At 33.8% G+C, this 17,922-nt stretch overlaps 1 long non-coding RNA gene across 1 annotated transcript; it reads left to right on the forward strand.

Moving 5' to 3' along the window:
* The first annotated feature begins 1,500 nt into the window (after positions 1 to 1,500).
* On the forward strand, positions 1,501 to 16,396 carry LOC109118927 (uncharacterized). Its single transcript, XR_002026102.3, has 2 exons — positions 1,501 to 1,757; positions 13,125 to 16,396. It is a non-coding gene; the product is annotated as an uncharacterized lncRNA (long non-coding RNA).
* The last annotated feature ends 1,526 nt before the right edge of the window (positions 16,397 to 17,922 follow it).

Here is a 17,922-nt window from a genome sequence, read left to right on the forward strand (position 1 = left end):
GACCTACGAATCGTAAGTCCTTCCTTCGTCCAAGACTTAACCGATTTTCTGGTCTGAATTTTTGGGAGTTTCTGATCGCATCGACGGTTGTGCAGGACGGACCATGGGTCAGGCTATGATCCGCGATACACCGTTGGTTACACTTGTAGATATTTCTATAAAGCTGGTTTTTGGTTTGTTTTGGCTACGAGGTGTTACCATACCAAACACACCGTAAATATTAAGTATATTTTCACATCCTCTCCCTAATTTATAAAATAAAACAAAGTACTAAATTAACAAGAAGGAGATAGACTGAGAAAATGAATAAATGTACTATAACAATATTTTTCTTCACTCCTTTATTTTAACAGTTAAGTTAAAACACACCTAAATTATTCTAGTTTTTTAATTTCATTCTTGAACTATTGAGAATATGAGTTTCTTACATGAACTATGATTTAATGGTTAAGGAAACAATCCTCAACTATTTTCTGATGATGTATGTACACCATCTTTTTTGTTTAAAAATTCTCCTACATGACACTCCACGTGGAAAAATAATCTCATCATGACAAATCTAATAAATTAAAATTAGGTTGAAGGCTAAAACAACCATTGTATAAATTAATTTACTTCAATTGTAACATTCACCATCTTAGTTGTGATTTCGTCTCTAGCGTGGCGTCAATATCCCACCTTGAAAAGGAGAAAGTTTAGTGTTTTAAAGATATAAATTAAAAATATATTTAAAAATGTAATGTGTAAGCAAATAGAGTCGTTATATGTGTTAGATGGACGAATATTTTATGGACAAACACAACAAAAAGCATTTCCAAAAAAAACCTTTAACTATTAAACGTCAAGGTGTATTTTGCTAATTATTTGTTTATAATCGAACATTCTCAACACTTTGAGCATGAAATCCAATAAATGAGACAGATTTCTAGGAAAAAAAATAAGCAAAGGGCAGGAAAATTTTCTACATGTCTAGATGTACATACAATTACAAATGAATAAAAAGAACTTTCTAACTCTATACAAACATACAGTTGTCATATACATGATTGGTTATGGTTTCATATACATGATTGGCTATGGTGTAACTGACTTATTCTTTATTCTTTACCATGTAGAAAAGAATAAAATAGGAAATCTAGGTACTACATTTCTTAGGTACTATTTATGAAGTTAGGTTGAACTCATTCTTCTAACTAAATTGTGAATTGATATTGGAACTAGGGATCGGCATAAACACCGAGAAATTGAAAAATCGAATAGAACCGAATTATTTTGGTATTTCAGTTTTGATATTTTCGGTTCGATATTTGGTACATAATTTTGTATTTTTTTATATTTTGATTTGATTTTCGGTATGTCATTTTGCATATATTGGTATTTTGGTATATCAAAATATATTATACCATATTTACAATATTATTAATATTTTATTACTATTAAATAAAAAATAGGTAAAATTAATTAGGTCCAACTTTAATTTTTAAGTTTTCACACCTCATCCACACATCAATCTTCAGTTTTGACTCTTTTCCACTTCACCCTTGGTACTTCTCACGTCTTCCGACGACTGACCGATTAGAAACAATCCAATGACCGGACGACCAGAATGTTGCAGGCCAGCAAGCACCACATAAGCAACATTCATTACACAGCAGCGAGTTAGCGACCAACAATCCAACATCATGCAACATCGATCGACATCACCTAGCAGCCGAATAGGGATCACCATCGACCGACCGGCGATCACCATGAATGAGGTATTGTATTTGATGGGTTGATTGTTTTTGTGTTGTCTTCATCCATTTTAAGTTACCAAATTTTAAAAAACAAAAATTTTCTTCCATTTATTTTTATTTTTTGATTTTTGATTTTGTTACTGTCTTACTAGTTAGATATTAGCGTTGAATTCATTGTGATTTTTTTTGCTTTTGTTACTGCCTTATTGGTTAGCTGGTTAGCTGTTAGTGTTGAATTCATTGTGATTTGTTTTTTTGATTTTATTACTGCCTTACTTGTTATCTATTAGTCTTGAATTTATTGTGATTATTTTTCTGTTGTTACTGCCTCACCTTCTTGGCTATGTAACACCTGTTAACTCATAATAGCCAAGAATAGACTAAGAAACTAAAATTTATCACTTTTGGAAAGATAAGGGAAAACCTAAAAAATTTCCTAAGTTAAGAATGTGAGTTTTTGTCATTTTCAAACGGTCATAACTTCTAGCTCAAGATAAGTTAGGGGTAGTTCTTGATATGGTTGGAAATCCCTTATAATGATCCTGCCAACGGCACCGAGTTTGCACGATTTCAATATCGTATGAGGAAGATATGTCTTTCGCACATTGGGTTGTTGAAGTGAGGAAAGTCCGATTCCGGATTTATGTAAGGGCAAACTAATCTTTTCACCCATCTATTTCCTAATTCGTTTTAAGGATTTATTTGGGGTAAAATTAAGTTTAGTTTAAATTATAAAGGTATTTTACGCTTAGGGATTGGAGAAAAGAAAAGATAAGAAGGAAAAGAGAGAAAGATCAAGGATTCATCACAAACGTTAAGGTTTTGTGAGTGGAATTCGTCGAGGTTAATCCTTATTAAGGTACGTGAGATCTTCTCGTATTGGGTTAGTTCACCCGCACACCAACTTGTTTGATTCAACAATTTTGAATAGATTGAATGATGAAAAGTGAAGTTCTTGAAGAATATTGTTAAATTCTTGTTGGTTGAGTTGTTGCATGCCTAGAGTTGATTTGATTCGCGTTTACATGTTGTTTTTCGAGTTGAATCTATTTTTTATTGAGTGTATTAGTGATCCTACGCGTTTGGGAAAAGAACCATGAAAGCTTAGAGGGTTAAGAGTTGAAAAAACAGAGAAGAAAAGTTAAAACGCTTGTCTGTAGGTCCTTGGGCGCCGCGCCTCCCATAGCCTTCATGATAGTCTCTGTCCATAAGGCTTTGGGGAGGCGCGCCTGCTAGAGCTCCCTAACTTCGTCTCTAAAGCTTGAGGCATGGCTCCCCATGCCTCTCAGAGCGCCAAGGATGGTTGGACACTCCATTCATTCCCCATATTTTCGTACTAGTTCCTAAGTGATGTACCCATGTTTCCTTGTCGATTCCAACACTCTAAGGTACATCTAAACATCATCAAATCATCAATAAACATGAGATCATGAACATTGAATCCATAATCTAATTCAAGGAAAGTTAAGATCAAAGTCAAAGAAGTTAAGAGTAAAGTCTTAAAGTTAGGAAGCAAGTCAAAGCAAGTTCTTAAAGTTTCCAAGAGTCTTTAACAAACATGTTAACTTTGTTTTAAGGCTCAATTTACAAGTTAAGAAAAGATTAAAGAGTTGAGTTCAATTCTCTAATCTATAAGGGAACTAAGTTTCCTAAGAGTTAACTTGAAAGTTAAGGAAAAAGTAAAAAGTTGAGTTTATTTTTCAAAACTTATAAAGGAACTAACTATTACCTATGAGTTACAAATGTTTCCACATTTTGAGCAAGAAAGGATTCTAGACTTCAAACAGAGCCTTTGGCTAGTTTTAGCAAGAAGGAAACTATGATTTCCAAGAGAGCTTTTAAAGATAAGTTTGAGCAATTACCTTAAACTAGAGAAGAAGTTATGTAAAAACATATTATCTAAGTATTTTAGGAGTAGTATTGAGCATCAATATGGGGACACAAGTTCACATTAACTCAAACCCCCATAAACCATGTAACCAACATGGATAGAAGATGGGTCATACTTTTTAGATGATTCTTTAGTGCTTTTTAGCATAGACTAGTGGATCCACTATGTAGTTTAGGTTCTATATTAATGGCAAGGTATAAATGATCCTCTTGTAATGTGAGGTAAGACGTTGTACCATTGCTTAGACTTATATTGATGATTGTCGGTTAGAGAATCTCCCACGGAAACTATATTACTTTAATATATATGTAATATTGATTTTGTTATTGCATTTTATTTAACGAGCTAAGTTTTTTTTACTATTTTACAAATCTTTATATATATTGCATGTGTTTTATTGCTTTATGTTAAGCTCAATAATTCATGAGTTGAGTAGAGTCAATGTAAGTTTTTTCTTATTCTCTTCAAGCTTAAGTTATTGTTTAGCAATCCAACTACCATATTCGTACATTCAATGTACTGATGTCAATTGGTCTGCATCATCTTAAGATGCAGACGCAATCAACCAGGATCAGTATCCATCGCATCATTGATCCAGTTCGAGCACTTAGAGTCAGTGGTAAAGCGCGCCACATCTATGATTAGGAGGATTTGACATCTAGGAGTTTCTCACTTCTTATATTCACTTTTCATCCATTAGAGTTTATCTCTAAAATTCTCTCTCTTATTCATGCTTGCGCGTGTTTCAGATTACTATGCCTCCAAAAAGAGCAGCACGAGGTTGTCCATCTAGGAGAAATGTTGAACCTTAGGAACGAGTTACCCAATGCACCTAAAGTATAACCTCAAGGGAAACTTACCAACACTGAGTTCCGTGTGGGTATGAGTATGCTGAGTCATGGTGGGACTAAATAGGTTGGTCAACATAGGGGAGCTCGACAAGAAGGGGCTGACACTTCAAGAATTTGGGAATTCTTAAGGATGAATTCCACAAGTTTTTATAGTTCGAGCACTACTGAGGATCGGAAAAACTTTGTGGAAGAGTTGAAGAAGGTTTTCAATTTGATACATGTCATTGATGTTGAGAGAGTTGAGCTAGTTTCATACCAACTGAAGAATGTGGCTAGGACTTGGTTTGACCAGTGAAAAGAGGGCAGAGAAGAGGATGCACTACATTCGAATTGCACTTGTTTCGAAGAGGCATTCTTGGGGTGTTTATTTCCTCGAGAACTGAAATAGGAAAAGGTGTGAGAGTGTCTTACTCTGAAAAAAAGACTCTTTGAGTGTGCACGAGTATGGGCTGAAGTTCACCCAATTTTCTCGCTATGCTCCTGAGATGGTTAAGGACATGAGTAGCAGAATGAAATTATTTGTTGCTGGTTTGGGTCGTGCTTCAAGAAAAGAGGTCAGAGCTGCAATGATGATAGACGGCATGGATATATCCTTGTTGATAGTATATGTACAACAAGTTGAAGACGAAAAGCTGAGGGAAAGAGAAGAGTACAGGAAAAAGAAATCTAAGACTAGGAATGAGTTTAAGGTAGCATAAATGTGGTTCGAATCGGCCATAATTTCATAAACAAAAGGGGCCTATACCATCTACTAGTGCACTTGCGCCAAGAAAGAGAGTAAGCATAATGGCTAGAATTTGCAGAACTTCAAGGCTAGACCAACACAGTCCCAAGGTAGTGTGGCACAGGAGGTTGTTGGGCTCCGGCATGTGGTAGTTGTGGTACAAACCACGCCAGTAAATATCTTGATCTCCAGTCAGGTTGCTTCAAGTGTTTGTCAAGAGGTTCATTTCATGAAACAGTGCCCTAAGAATAAGTAAGTTGGTGGAAATTCGGGCAATAGAGCCCAATATTCATCATCTGTTCCACTAGAAAGGGTTGCACCTAGAGGAGCTACTTCCGGCAATGGTGGAGGAGCAAATCGCCTCTATGCAATCACTAGCCGCTAAGAATAAGAGAACTCTCCAGATGTTGTCACTAGTATGATCAAAGTCTTTACTTGTGATGTTTATGCTTTTCTAGACCTAGGAGCAAGTTTGTCTTTTGTAACTCCTTATGTTGCAAATAAATTTGAAATCTTCCTAAGAAACTTTCTGAACCTTTCTGTGTTTCTACCCTTGTTGGAGATTCTATTCTAGCGGAAAGAGTTTATTGTGATTTTCCTATTTTTGTCAATCACAATAACATTATGGCTGACCAAGTGGAGTTAGGCATGATAGATTTGATGTCATTCTTTTTATGGACTGACTTCAAGCCTGTTATGCGTCAATAGATTGTAAGAATTGAGCTGTCAAGTTTCAGATTCCTAAAGTAGCGTAGTAGTTCATCAGTGCCAAGGGTCATTTCATTTCATACCTTAAGGAGATAAAGTTAGTTTCAAAGGGATGTATCAATCAGTCTTAGTTAATGACTCAAGTGTTGAGGTACCTTTCCTTCAATCAGTTTCTATAGTAAAGGAGTTTATAGAAGTTTTTCTTGATGATATACTTGGAGTCCCTTCTGAGAGAGATATAGACTTCGTCATAGACATCATTCCACATACTCGTCCTAGTTCTATTCTTCCATATAGAATGGAACCAACAAAGTTAAAGGAGTTGAATGAACAACTGAAAGATCTATTAGATAAATGTTTCATTCGACCAAGTGTCTCACCTTGGGGAGCTCTAGTCTTGTTTCTAAAAAATAAAGATGGTTCCCTTAGGATGTGTATAGACTACCTCCAATTGATAAGGTTATTATCAAGAATAAATATCCTCTCCCAAGGATAGATGATATTTTCGATCAACTTTAGGGTGTCTCCTATTTTTCAAAAACTTATCTCAAATCTGGCTACCATCAGTTAAAAGTTACATAATATGACATTCCAAAGACAGATTTTAGAACTAGATATGGAAATTATGAGTTTTTTGTTATGTATTTTGGGTTGACCAATGCACCAGCACCGTTCATGGATCTTATGAACAAAGTCTTCAAACATCATTTAGATATGTTTATTATCGTCTTTATTGATGACGTACTAATCCATTCAAGGAATGAAGAAGATTATGCTATTCATCTCAGAATAGTACTTAAGAATTTGAAAGAAAAAGAGTTGTATGCCAAGTTCTCCAAGTATGAGTTTTGGCTTAGGCTTGTGTCATTCTTGGGACATATCGTTTTCGGTGATGGGATTAGAGATTGATACCCAAATGATAGAAGCAGGTCAGAGTTAGACTAGACCCATGTCTCTAACACATATTACGAGTTTCTGGGGTTTTGCTGGCTATTATAGAAGGTTTGTTTAGGGGCTTTTGCCTATATCATCTTCCTTGACTAAGTTGACTCAAAATATGGTTAATTTTTATGGTCTGAAGTTTGCGATAAAAACTTTCAGGAATTGAAAAAATGGTTGACTACTACCCCAGTTTTGACTATACCAGAGGGTAACCTAGGTTTTTTGGTGTATTGTGATGCATCTAGATTTGGGTTAGCCCGTGTTTTAATGTAGAATGGAAAAGTTATAGCTTATGACTCCAGACACTTGAAGGTTCATAAGAAGAATTACCCAACCCATGATTTAGATTTGGCTTCTATAGTATTCGCCTTGAAAATATGGTGTCACTACTTGTATGGTGTTCATGTCGATATATTCATTTATCACAAGATCCTACGATATGTGTTCACCCAAAAAGAGCTCAATCTCAGACAAAGAATATGGTATGTGTTCACCCAAAAAGAGCTCAATCTCAGACAAAGAATGTGGTTAAAATTACTCAAGGATTATGACATGAGTTAACTTTAACACCCAAGTAAGGCTAATGTGGTTGTTGATGCTTTAAGAAGGTTATCCATGGGAGTACCGCCCATGTTGAAAAATAAAAGAGGGAGTTAGACAAAGATGTGCATAGACTTGCACGCCTGGGAATCATACCTATGGACTCCACAAAAGGAAGAATAGTTTTGACTAGTAGGGCTGAATCATCAGTAGTTCCATAGGTGAAAGAAAATCAAGACCAAGACTCATTTTTATTGATTTAAAGGAGAATATTCATAGGCAAAAAGTATTGGCTTTTGAACAAGGGGGAGATGGTGTACTGAAGTATCAAGGTATATTGTGTATACCTAGGGTGGATGGACTCCAAGAGAGGATCACAGAGAATTCTCATAGCTCCTGATATCCATTCATCCGGGTTCCACAAAAATATACTGCAATTTGAGAGAGGTATATTGGTGGGAAGGTATGAAGAAGGACATTGCTGAGTTTGTTACTAATTGCATGAATTGCCAGCAAGTGAAAGTACAACACCAAAGGCCTGGAAGTTTTGCAAAGATATAGAACTTCACGAATTATAGTGGGAGATGATTAATATGGACTTCATCATAGACTTGCCAAGGTCTCGCAAATAACATGATTCAATTTGTGTGATTATCGATAAAAATGACAAAATCAACCCATTTCCTGCCAGTAAAGACAACTCATTTGGCGGAAGATCATTGGTAAAAGTTTATGGAGTTTTGGTCTCCATTATTTCAGATAGAGGTGCACAATTTACTGCTTAGTACTGGAAGTCTTTCCATAACGGTTTGAGTTTGAAGGTGAACTTAAGAATGTTGTTACTTTCTTTTTACTGTTGAGTATTAAACTTGATGTTACTATTTTTATCTTAGTGCAAGAAATCTCATTTGAGGACAAATATTCTCAAGGGGGAGATACTGTAACACCTCGTAACTCGTAATAGCAAGAATAAGCTAAGAAACTAAAATTTATCACTTTTGGAAAGATAAGGAAAAATCTGGAAAATTTCCAAAGTGAAGAAAGTGAGTTTTTGTCATTTTCAAATGGTCATAACTTCTACCTTAAGTAAATCCCTTGAAAATATCTTTCCGACGACACCGAGTTTGCACGATATCGATATCGTATGAGGAAGATATGTCTTTCACAAGTTGGGTTGTTGAAGTGAGGAAAGTTTGATTCCAAATTTAAATAAGGGCAAACTAGTCTTTTCACCTTCTATTTCCTAATTCATTTTAAGGGATTATTTGGGGTAAAAATAAGTTTTATTTTAGATTCGGAAGGTTATTTTACGCTTCGGGCTTGAAGAAGGGAAAATTGAGAAAGATCAGAGATTCGTCAAGATGCTAAGGTTTTGCGAGTGGAATTCGTCGGGGGTGATCTCTATCAAGGTATATGGGATATTTTCATGCTGAGTTAGTACACCCACACACCAACTTATTCATAAATTTAAAGTAAACTGAATGATGAAAAGTGAAGTTCTTGAAGAATATTGTTGAATTCTTATTGGATGAGTTGTTGCATTCCTAGAGTTGATTTAATTCATGTTTCCAGGTTGTTTTTCGAGTTTAATCTATTGGGTATTGAGTGTGTTAGTGATCCTAAGCGTTTGGGGAAAGAACCATGGAAGTTTAGAGGGTTTAGAGTAGAAAAAATGGAGAAGAAAAATAAAAATGCATGTCCGTAAGGCTCTAGGGCGCCTCGCCTCCCATAGCCCCACATGACAGTTTTTGTCCGTAGGGCCTTGGGGAGGAAAACTAGAAAAATCTCCCCAACTCGGTCTCTGAAGTTTTGGGTCTGGCGCCCCACGCCTCTCAGAGTGCCAAGGACGCCTGTACACCCATTCATTCCCCATCTTTTTGTACTAGTTCCTAAGTGATGTACCCATGTTTCTTGTTGATTCCAATACTCTAAGGTACATCTAAACATCATGAAATCATCCATAAACATGATATCATGAACCTTGAATCCATAATCCAATTCAAAGAAAGTTAAGATCAAAGTCAAAGAAGTTAGGAGTCAAGTCTAAAAGTTAAGAAGCAAGTCAAAGTAAGTTCTTAAAGTTTCCAAGAGTCTTTAACAAACATGTTAAATTTATTTTAAGGCTCAAGTTACAAGTTAAACAAAGATTAAAGAGTTGAGTTCAATTATCAAAAGTTATAAGGGAACTCAGTGTTCCCTAAGAGTTAAGTTGCAAGTTAAGGAAAGAGTAAAAAGTTGAGTTCATTTCTCAAATGTAATAAGCGAACTAAGTATTCCCTAATAGTTATAAATGTTTTCACATCTTGAGCAAGAAAGGAAGCTAGACTTCCAATAAATCCTTTGTCTAGTTTTTGCAAAAAAGAAACTATGGTTTCCAAAAGAGGAGCTTTTAAGCTATGTCTGAGCAATTACCTCAAACCAGAGAAGAAGTTGTTTTAAAAACATATGAGCTAACTATTTTGGGAGTAGTATTGAGCACCACAATGGGGATGCGAGTTCATATGAACTCAATCCCCCATAAACCTAGCAAATATGGACAGAAGAAGGGTCACAGTTTTTAGATGATTCCGTAGTGATTTTTAGCATAGACTAGAGGATCCACTTAGTAGTTCAAGTTCTATACTGATAGAAAGATATAGGACGGTCCTCTTGCAACGTGGTAAGACATTGTACTTGCTTAGGTTTATAGTGATGGTTCTTTAATGAGCTAAGTTGTTTTACTATTTTACGAAGATTTATATATATTGCATGTGTTTTATTGCTTTATATTAAGTTCACTAATTCATGAGCTGAGTGAGCCAAGGTAAGTTATTTCTTATTCTCACCAAGCTTAAGTTATTGTTTAGCTCACCTACTCGTAAATTCAATGTACTGATGCCAGTTGGTCTGCATCGTCTTATGATGCAGATGCAGGTAACCAGAATCAACATTCATTGCCTCGTTGATCCAGTTTAAGCACTTAGAGTCAGTGGTGGGCCTCTTAGAATTCCAGAGGACTCTTTTATTGCTTTCAGACTTTTCATTTATAGAATGTTGAGGGGTTTGTCGCAATATTTAACTTAGTATTAAAGAAATTCCATAGACGCATAGTCAGTTAGATAATCAGTTTTCAGTCTCTATTTATCTCACATTTCATATATTTCATTTTGAGACTTAAATATCATTTTGGCCAAGACATGATATTTAAAGTTATCCTTTTGAGAACGATTCTTGTTTATTATTGAGTTAAGTCTTCTGTTGAGTTAAGTAAATCAGGCCAAGGGTTTGATCAAGGCCAGCAATGGTCATTGGGTGTCGTCCACATCCAGGGGGTAGGCTTGGGGCTTGATAGGTTAGTTGTTGCTGAATTCGTTGTGAATTTTTTTGCTTTTGTTGCTGCCTTGCTAATTAGTTGTTAGTGTTCAATTCATTGTTATTTTCTTTATATAGATGGTTGAACAAAATTAATCAAATATCGGCGTGGTTGATTAAAGTTGAATAAGTATGGTTGATTCTACTAATAATACACCTACTAATCGCAATGATGTATCAATTGGCACAAAGGAAACAAAAAAAGAAATGGATCCTAGATCTCTTGTTTGGCAACATTTTGATTTTTTTTAAAAAAATGGTGTAGTAGTTAAATCAAAGTGTACATTGTAAACAAAACTATGTTGCTGATACAACTAGAACTGGAACAAGTAGGTTGTGACAACATTTGACTAACCAATGTAAATTGTATAAGTTCCCGCCTGTTGCATCTGGTATTAAAAAATTGTTAAATATTCAAAGTAATAGTATAGAGACATGGAAATTTGAGCAAGAGGTTTGTAGGAGAGCTTTAATTGAGATGATAATTTTGGATGAATACCTTTTAGTTTTGTTGAAAAAGAAATCTTTAAGAAGTTTATGAGTAAAGTCCAACCTTTGTTTCACATTCCTTCTCATAGAACCATAACAAGGGATTCTTATGAAGTTTATGGTGAATTGAACATAGATTTGAAAATGTATTTAAAAGAAATAGAACCAAGAATTTATCTTACAACAGACACATGAACTTCGGGTGCGAAGAATCAATTATATGTGTTTGACGGATCACTTTATTGATAAGGACTGGTGCTTCATAAAAAGAATATTAATTTTTTTCCTATCACTAGTCATAAATGTGAGCATTTGGCTGAGTGTATTAGTAATTGTTTACTTGATTGCAATTCAGACAATGTCTTTACTGTTACAATAGATAATGCATCTTCAACTGATATGGAAGTTTTAGAGTTGTTCAATAAATTAGATATTTGAGGAACTAATATGATGGACGGTAAACATCTTCATGCTATATATATGACTCACATACTTAATTTGATTGTGCAAGATGGTGTGAAAGAAATTGGTCCTTCTATTAAACCGGTGAGATACATGGTGAAATATGTTAGATCATTTTCTAAAAGGAGAAGAAACTTCTTGAAATGTATTGAATCGTAAAAGATAGAATGTGACAAAATGTTGTCTGTAGATGTGTCTACTAGGTGGAATTCCACTTATTTGATGTTTGACACGACATAAAAGTTTGAGAAGGCTTTTGAGAGGTTTGATCTTTATGATGATAATTTTAATTCTTTTCTTTCTACTGATGTCTGTGAAGATGGAACAATTGTAGATTCAGTTCAAAATGAGGATTCGACTAATGTGAGGAATGTCACAGTTTCCTGAAATTTTTTCTGGGCTCACATTGAAAGTTTCAGGTTCACGATATGTTACTTGTGATGTTCATTTTGAGGATATATGTGAGCTTGATGCTTATTCGAAAGTATGTATGGCAAGTGATGATGTTTTAGGTAAAATGACTTCAAAGATTAAAGAAAAGTTCAAGAAATATTGTGGTACTCATGAAAAGATGAACAAAATATTTTTATTGCTTTTGTTTTGGTTCGTCATAATAAATTTGTGTGTGTTAGTTTCGCTCGTAATTTCTAGGGGAATAAAAGGGAAAGATAGTGAATGATGAAGTGGATTCTTACTTGAAGAAATTATTTCCGATCTATGAGTAAGTATGCAAAAGGTTCTAAAAAATATTTATCTTCATCTGACTCATCTGATTCATCTACTTGTGGTCTTTATCAAATCGTGAAACAAATTCTTTGAGAACTAAGTTGTACGTAAAAAAATAAAAGCAAGATTCTTGAAGTTTAGTGTTAAATCTGAGTTGGATAGATATCTTCTTGAAGACCAAGAGCCTGAATCTAAGCATTTTGATATTTTGATTTGGTGAAAAGTTAATTCTCCTAGATTATTTGTACTTCCATAGTTGGCTCGAGATGTATTGTTTATTCCTATGTTGAGAGTGGCATCGCAATGTGGATTTAGCATCAGTGATCGTATTCTTGATCCCTTTACAAGTTTATTGACTCCTAAATGTGTGTAATGCCTTATTTGTGTCCAAAATTGGCTTAGACAAGAAACTAAGCCTATTTGTGTTGAAGATAGTTTGAAATTTCTTAAAAAATTTAAACTTGATAAGACTTTTTATTTTATTTGTTTTTGCAAAAAATAAAATATTATTGTGTTGTATGAGATATTTGATTTTCTTATTTATAACGATGTCAAATAGTCGAAGAAACTCTTCCATTGTTGATCTATGATTGTCTTGCAAGTCTCAAGTATTTAATAGTAGTGATTTTAATACGTCATTTATTTAATCATGTCATTTTTGTTAATCTTAAAAGTAGTATTCTAACATTTGAATTTATTTTAAGGGGTCCAAGAGTTAAGACAATGAAGAAAGGTGTAAAGTACCAAATTTTGTTAGTGTTTTGGTAATTTTATTGGCACTTGAGACTTGAAAGTGATTTCATGGAAGAAATGGAAGAGAGTCACGAAACAACATTATTGTTATTTGTTATTGTTGGCACTTGAAACTTGAAAGTGGTCTCATGGAAGAGGTTACATTGTTTGTTGCTCATTATTGTTGTTTGTTATTGTTGGCACTTGAAACTTGAAGGTGGACTCATGGAAGAGGCTATATTGTTTGTTGTTCATTATTGTTATTTGTTATTGTTGGCACTTGAAACTTGAATATGATCTCATGAAAACTACATTGGTGCATTATTGTTACTTGTTAGATTGTTATTTCGTTGTTGTTTAATGGTATGATCAATTGATCATTGTATTTGTGAAGTGTTGTGAAGTTTAATTACTTGTAAAGTTGTTACTTGTTAGTGCCTTTTTGGCCTAAAACTGCCACATCATTTTGTATTATTATGAGGATTCTTTCATTTTGATTTGATTTTTGAGGGGGGTAAGATGAATTTAAATGTTTCCTTGAATTCAGGAAATTAAAGATTGATAGTTTAATTGAGTTGCCCTACATTCATTGAGCAAAATTATGATATTTTATAATAATGTTAAAGAGAATTGTATCAGTGCTCTTTGCCCATTTGTATAATTGTGTTTAACTTTTTGAAAAAATAAAAGGATCAATGGACAATTGTGGAACTTAGAAGTTGGAACTACTCACAAGTCACAAGGCTTTTTCAGTAGTATTTAATTTAAATTTGTAATTTATTGGTTCTTAGTAGTATTTGGTAATTTATTGGTTCTTAGTAGTATTTCAATTATAATGTATTAACAAGGGAAAATTTTAATTTGAATCATACAATAATTTAAAAAACAAAGTAAATAAAATAAATTTAAAAAATTACAAAATTTTAAAAAGCCCACAAAGTAGACCCATAAAATATCGAACTAACAAAAACTTAACCGAAATAACATAGACCTAACCGAAATAATAAAAACTGAACCGAATTATATTAATTTGGTGTTCGATACGCGCTGTACAAGAATCGAAAATTGAAAAAAAAATCCCTAAATCCAACCAAAATATCGAATGTCCATCCCTAATTGAAACTTATGTTAAACTTGAGTAGGACGTCTAAATCTTTTCGGAAGTCCAAGAAGAGCTAAAGTGAAATAGAAGATAAATCCTTTTTTTGTTTGATTCATATAGACGAGAAAGTCATCTCCCTTAATGTCACGATGTAGTGTATACTCTAGGTGTAACATGGTGTATATGCCTCCGAGAGACCCTACACAAGCCACATAGCATACATCATACAAGATAATAGTATAAAGAATTCAAAATTCTTAGTCTTATATCATAAAAGAGTTTTGGCAAAGCATAAATCTAACATAAGTCTCCATAAGCCATATAATATTAAAAAAAGTGGTTTGGGACGTAATTCATGCACCACGCACATCATCCTAAAAATAATGAAAGACATGAACAAGTAAATTCTCGGTCCTCGGAATATAAGGACTCACCAAATTCTTGAAATTCAGAAGAAATCAACTAGCCATGAGAGTGAGAGGTAGTAATGTTGGACCTACATTAATGAAACAATGTGGGCACAAATATGCTTCAGTACATAGAATATACAAAGTATGGGGCAATATGCATAAAATAGGCATGGTGACGTAAATAGCTTGAACATGTAATCCATGACTTATAATTGAACATTTAAAATCTTAGAGAAGCAATGACATATAAATCATTAAATATAGTTAATGCATTTAAAATAAGAGACATAAGAAAAACATTGAAGAAATATGGTCATTTTGAGGGATATTAGTTTTAATCGACAATAAGAGCATGAAAACTATATCATGGAATCTGATATATCCCTCACACCAAAAGAAGGGATTCTACTTACCAAGGTAAAAATCCGTACATATCATCTTTTTCTAAAGTGAATCCACTACGTAGGCCTATTAAAATAATCATACGGGGCACATAATTTTGGGACTAGAAGTTACTACTACCAAGAATCTCCACCTCAAATTCATTTCGGTGCTAAGTCCAAATCCCAATAGAATAAATAAAAGTAAAATATCAATACAAATGAAATAAAATGATCAATACCAACCCACACTCATTATATCAAAACATAGGATAACTCCTCAAACACAATTCAACATGGATGACAGAACCTTTTACCAATGTGCATACATATATGAGAAGTACCTTTCACAATCGTGATCATATTTTGTATGCAAGTAAATATTTCACAACAACATTGATACTTTCATTTAAAGCCCCCTATCATCATAAACATCATTTTCATAAGACATGCACAATTCTCACATATGGATTCACATTGGTTGAACTAGATGTATTTCACTGTTCATTAATAGTGAGGAGAGATACCAACATATTGAATTTTGGGTTAGTTTCAAACAATATTGATCAACTTTATTGCTCAAACTCTTCAAAAATATGAAAAACATATGAGATTCTCCAAAAATAGTATACTTTTAAAGAATCCGAACGAATACGACATCAAAAGTGAAAAATCTGCTAGTGGAGAGTACTTCGTTGATTTCTTTTGTTACAACTCCTATAATTTGTTAATCCTTGACATACTGACTCTGAAATTTTGTGTTCATTTTTTTCTGCTTTGCACACATAAATCAGCTTGCCTGTATTGTTGATTCACTACCCTGCAAAGTTCAGGTAAAAACATTTAACTGCATTGTGAGCTTCAATGACAATTGGCTACAAATCACTTTGAGATAAACAAACAGTACAAATCTCTTTCTTCCAAGAAATGCCAAAGAGGTAACCACCATAATTCTTTAATGTCATATGGACAAAGGTTGCATACCATAACATTCATGGCCCTAATTATCGGAGAGGACAAAGGAATAAAATGATTTTACAGAGGAAAATTCTAATAAAAATGAGAAAATATTGAAATCAACGAATATTAGAAGTACTTTGCATTTGTGAAATCATTCTAATGGTTGTTCCAACGATAAATATTCATAGTATAGGTAGCCCAAGCATAGATTGAAAATGCAACAATTGAAGGATTAAGTATCGCTTTACATTGACAAGAGAGAAGTTGCTCAATTTATTAAGTGTTTGCTTTATATTTATTCCAGTTTCTCGACACGTGTGTTGCACGTGTATTTCTAATAATAGTACACACAATGTAAGTTATATTAAAACATGTAATGAATAACGAAAAAATAATATAAAGACTACAAGATAAGATTCAGGCAATGTGCTGCCGTTACTATTGGAACTTGAGCGGTATCGAAAATCTTCCACATTTTTTAAACAGCAAAACTAAGTTATGGGCTAACATGTTATTTGGATGGATGCAAATAACTAAAGTCAATCTCTAATTTTTTTTATTTTGGAAGAAAGGAAACGAGCTAATACATAGTATACAAAATACAAAATCTTTTTTTTTTCCAGATAATTCTTATGAGTGAAATAAAAGCTATCAACATAAGGTCAAATATAGCGCTACCTCTTTGAGAGAATAGAGGTTTTGAATGTCTCCCGTGTCGGCAGAACAGAGAGAATTCAAACGAGAACTGAGGCTGACAAATTACTAATTTTGATGTAGGGTTGTCGTCACTCCCACTTCTTGTTTCTTCAACAACGAAATTCACAATTGTTGCTACTTCCAAATTCATCATTATCATGGGAAGGATTCTAGGTCTAACAGAATCAAATTCACTTTGTTTGCCTTGTCAAATCATTCTACGGGGTTACCAAGAATTTATTATGAGGTACCTAGAATTTATTATGAAGTTACCCAGAATCCCAAGAAAAATTGAGTTCTTTGAATAAGAAGTGAGTCTGACAACTTACTAATTTGACCTAGGGTTTCCGTCACTCCCACCTCTTGTTTCTTCAACAAAGAAATTCTCAAATTGTTGCTACTTTCAAATTCATCATTGTTGCTGGAAGCCATGATTCTAGGTCTAAAAGATTCAAATGCACTTTATTTTCCTTTTTTAAATCATTGCACGGGGATACCAAGAATTTATTATGAGGTTACTCAGAATTTATGTGGTTACCCAGAATCCCAAGAAAAATGACTTATTTGAACGAGAAGTGAGTGTGACAACTTACTAATTTGATTAGGGTTTCCATCACTCCCCTTTTTATTTCTTCAAAAAACAAAAATCTCAAATTGTTGCTACTTCAAAATTCATCATTGTCGCTAGAAGTTATAATTCTAGGTCTAAAAGAATAAAAGCACGTTGTTTGTCTTGTTATATCATTGCATGGGGATACAAAAAAATTACTATGAGAATACTCAGAATTTATTATGATGTTACCCATAATCACAAGAAAATTGACTTCTTTGAATGAGAAGTGAGTCTGACAACTTGCTAATTCGATCTAGGGTTTTTGTAACTCCCACTTCTTATTTCTTCAACAACGAAATTCTCAAATTGTTGCTACTTCAAAATTCATCATTGTCGCTAGAAACCATGATTCTAGGTCTAAAAGAGTCAAATGCGGGGATACCAATAATTTATTATGATGTTACTTAGAATTTATTATGAGGTTACCAAGATTCCCAAGAAAAATTGAGTTCTTTGAACATATAGTGAGTGTGACAACTTACTAATTTGATTAGCCTTTTCGTCACTCCCACTTTTTGTTTCTTCAACAACAAAATTCTCAAATTGACGCTACTTCTGAATTCATCATTGTCGCTGGCCTGGAAATCATGATTCTAGGTTTAACATAAT

Source organism: Solanum lycopersicum, chromosome 11, assembly GCF_036512215.1.
Source record: "Solanum lycopersicum chromosome 11, SLM_r2.1".
Taxonomy (NCBI): domain Eukaryota; kingdom Viridiplantae; phylum Streptophyta; class Magnoliopsida; order Solanales; family Solanaceae; genus Solanum; species Solanum lycopersicum.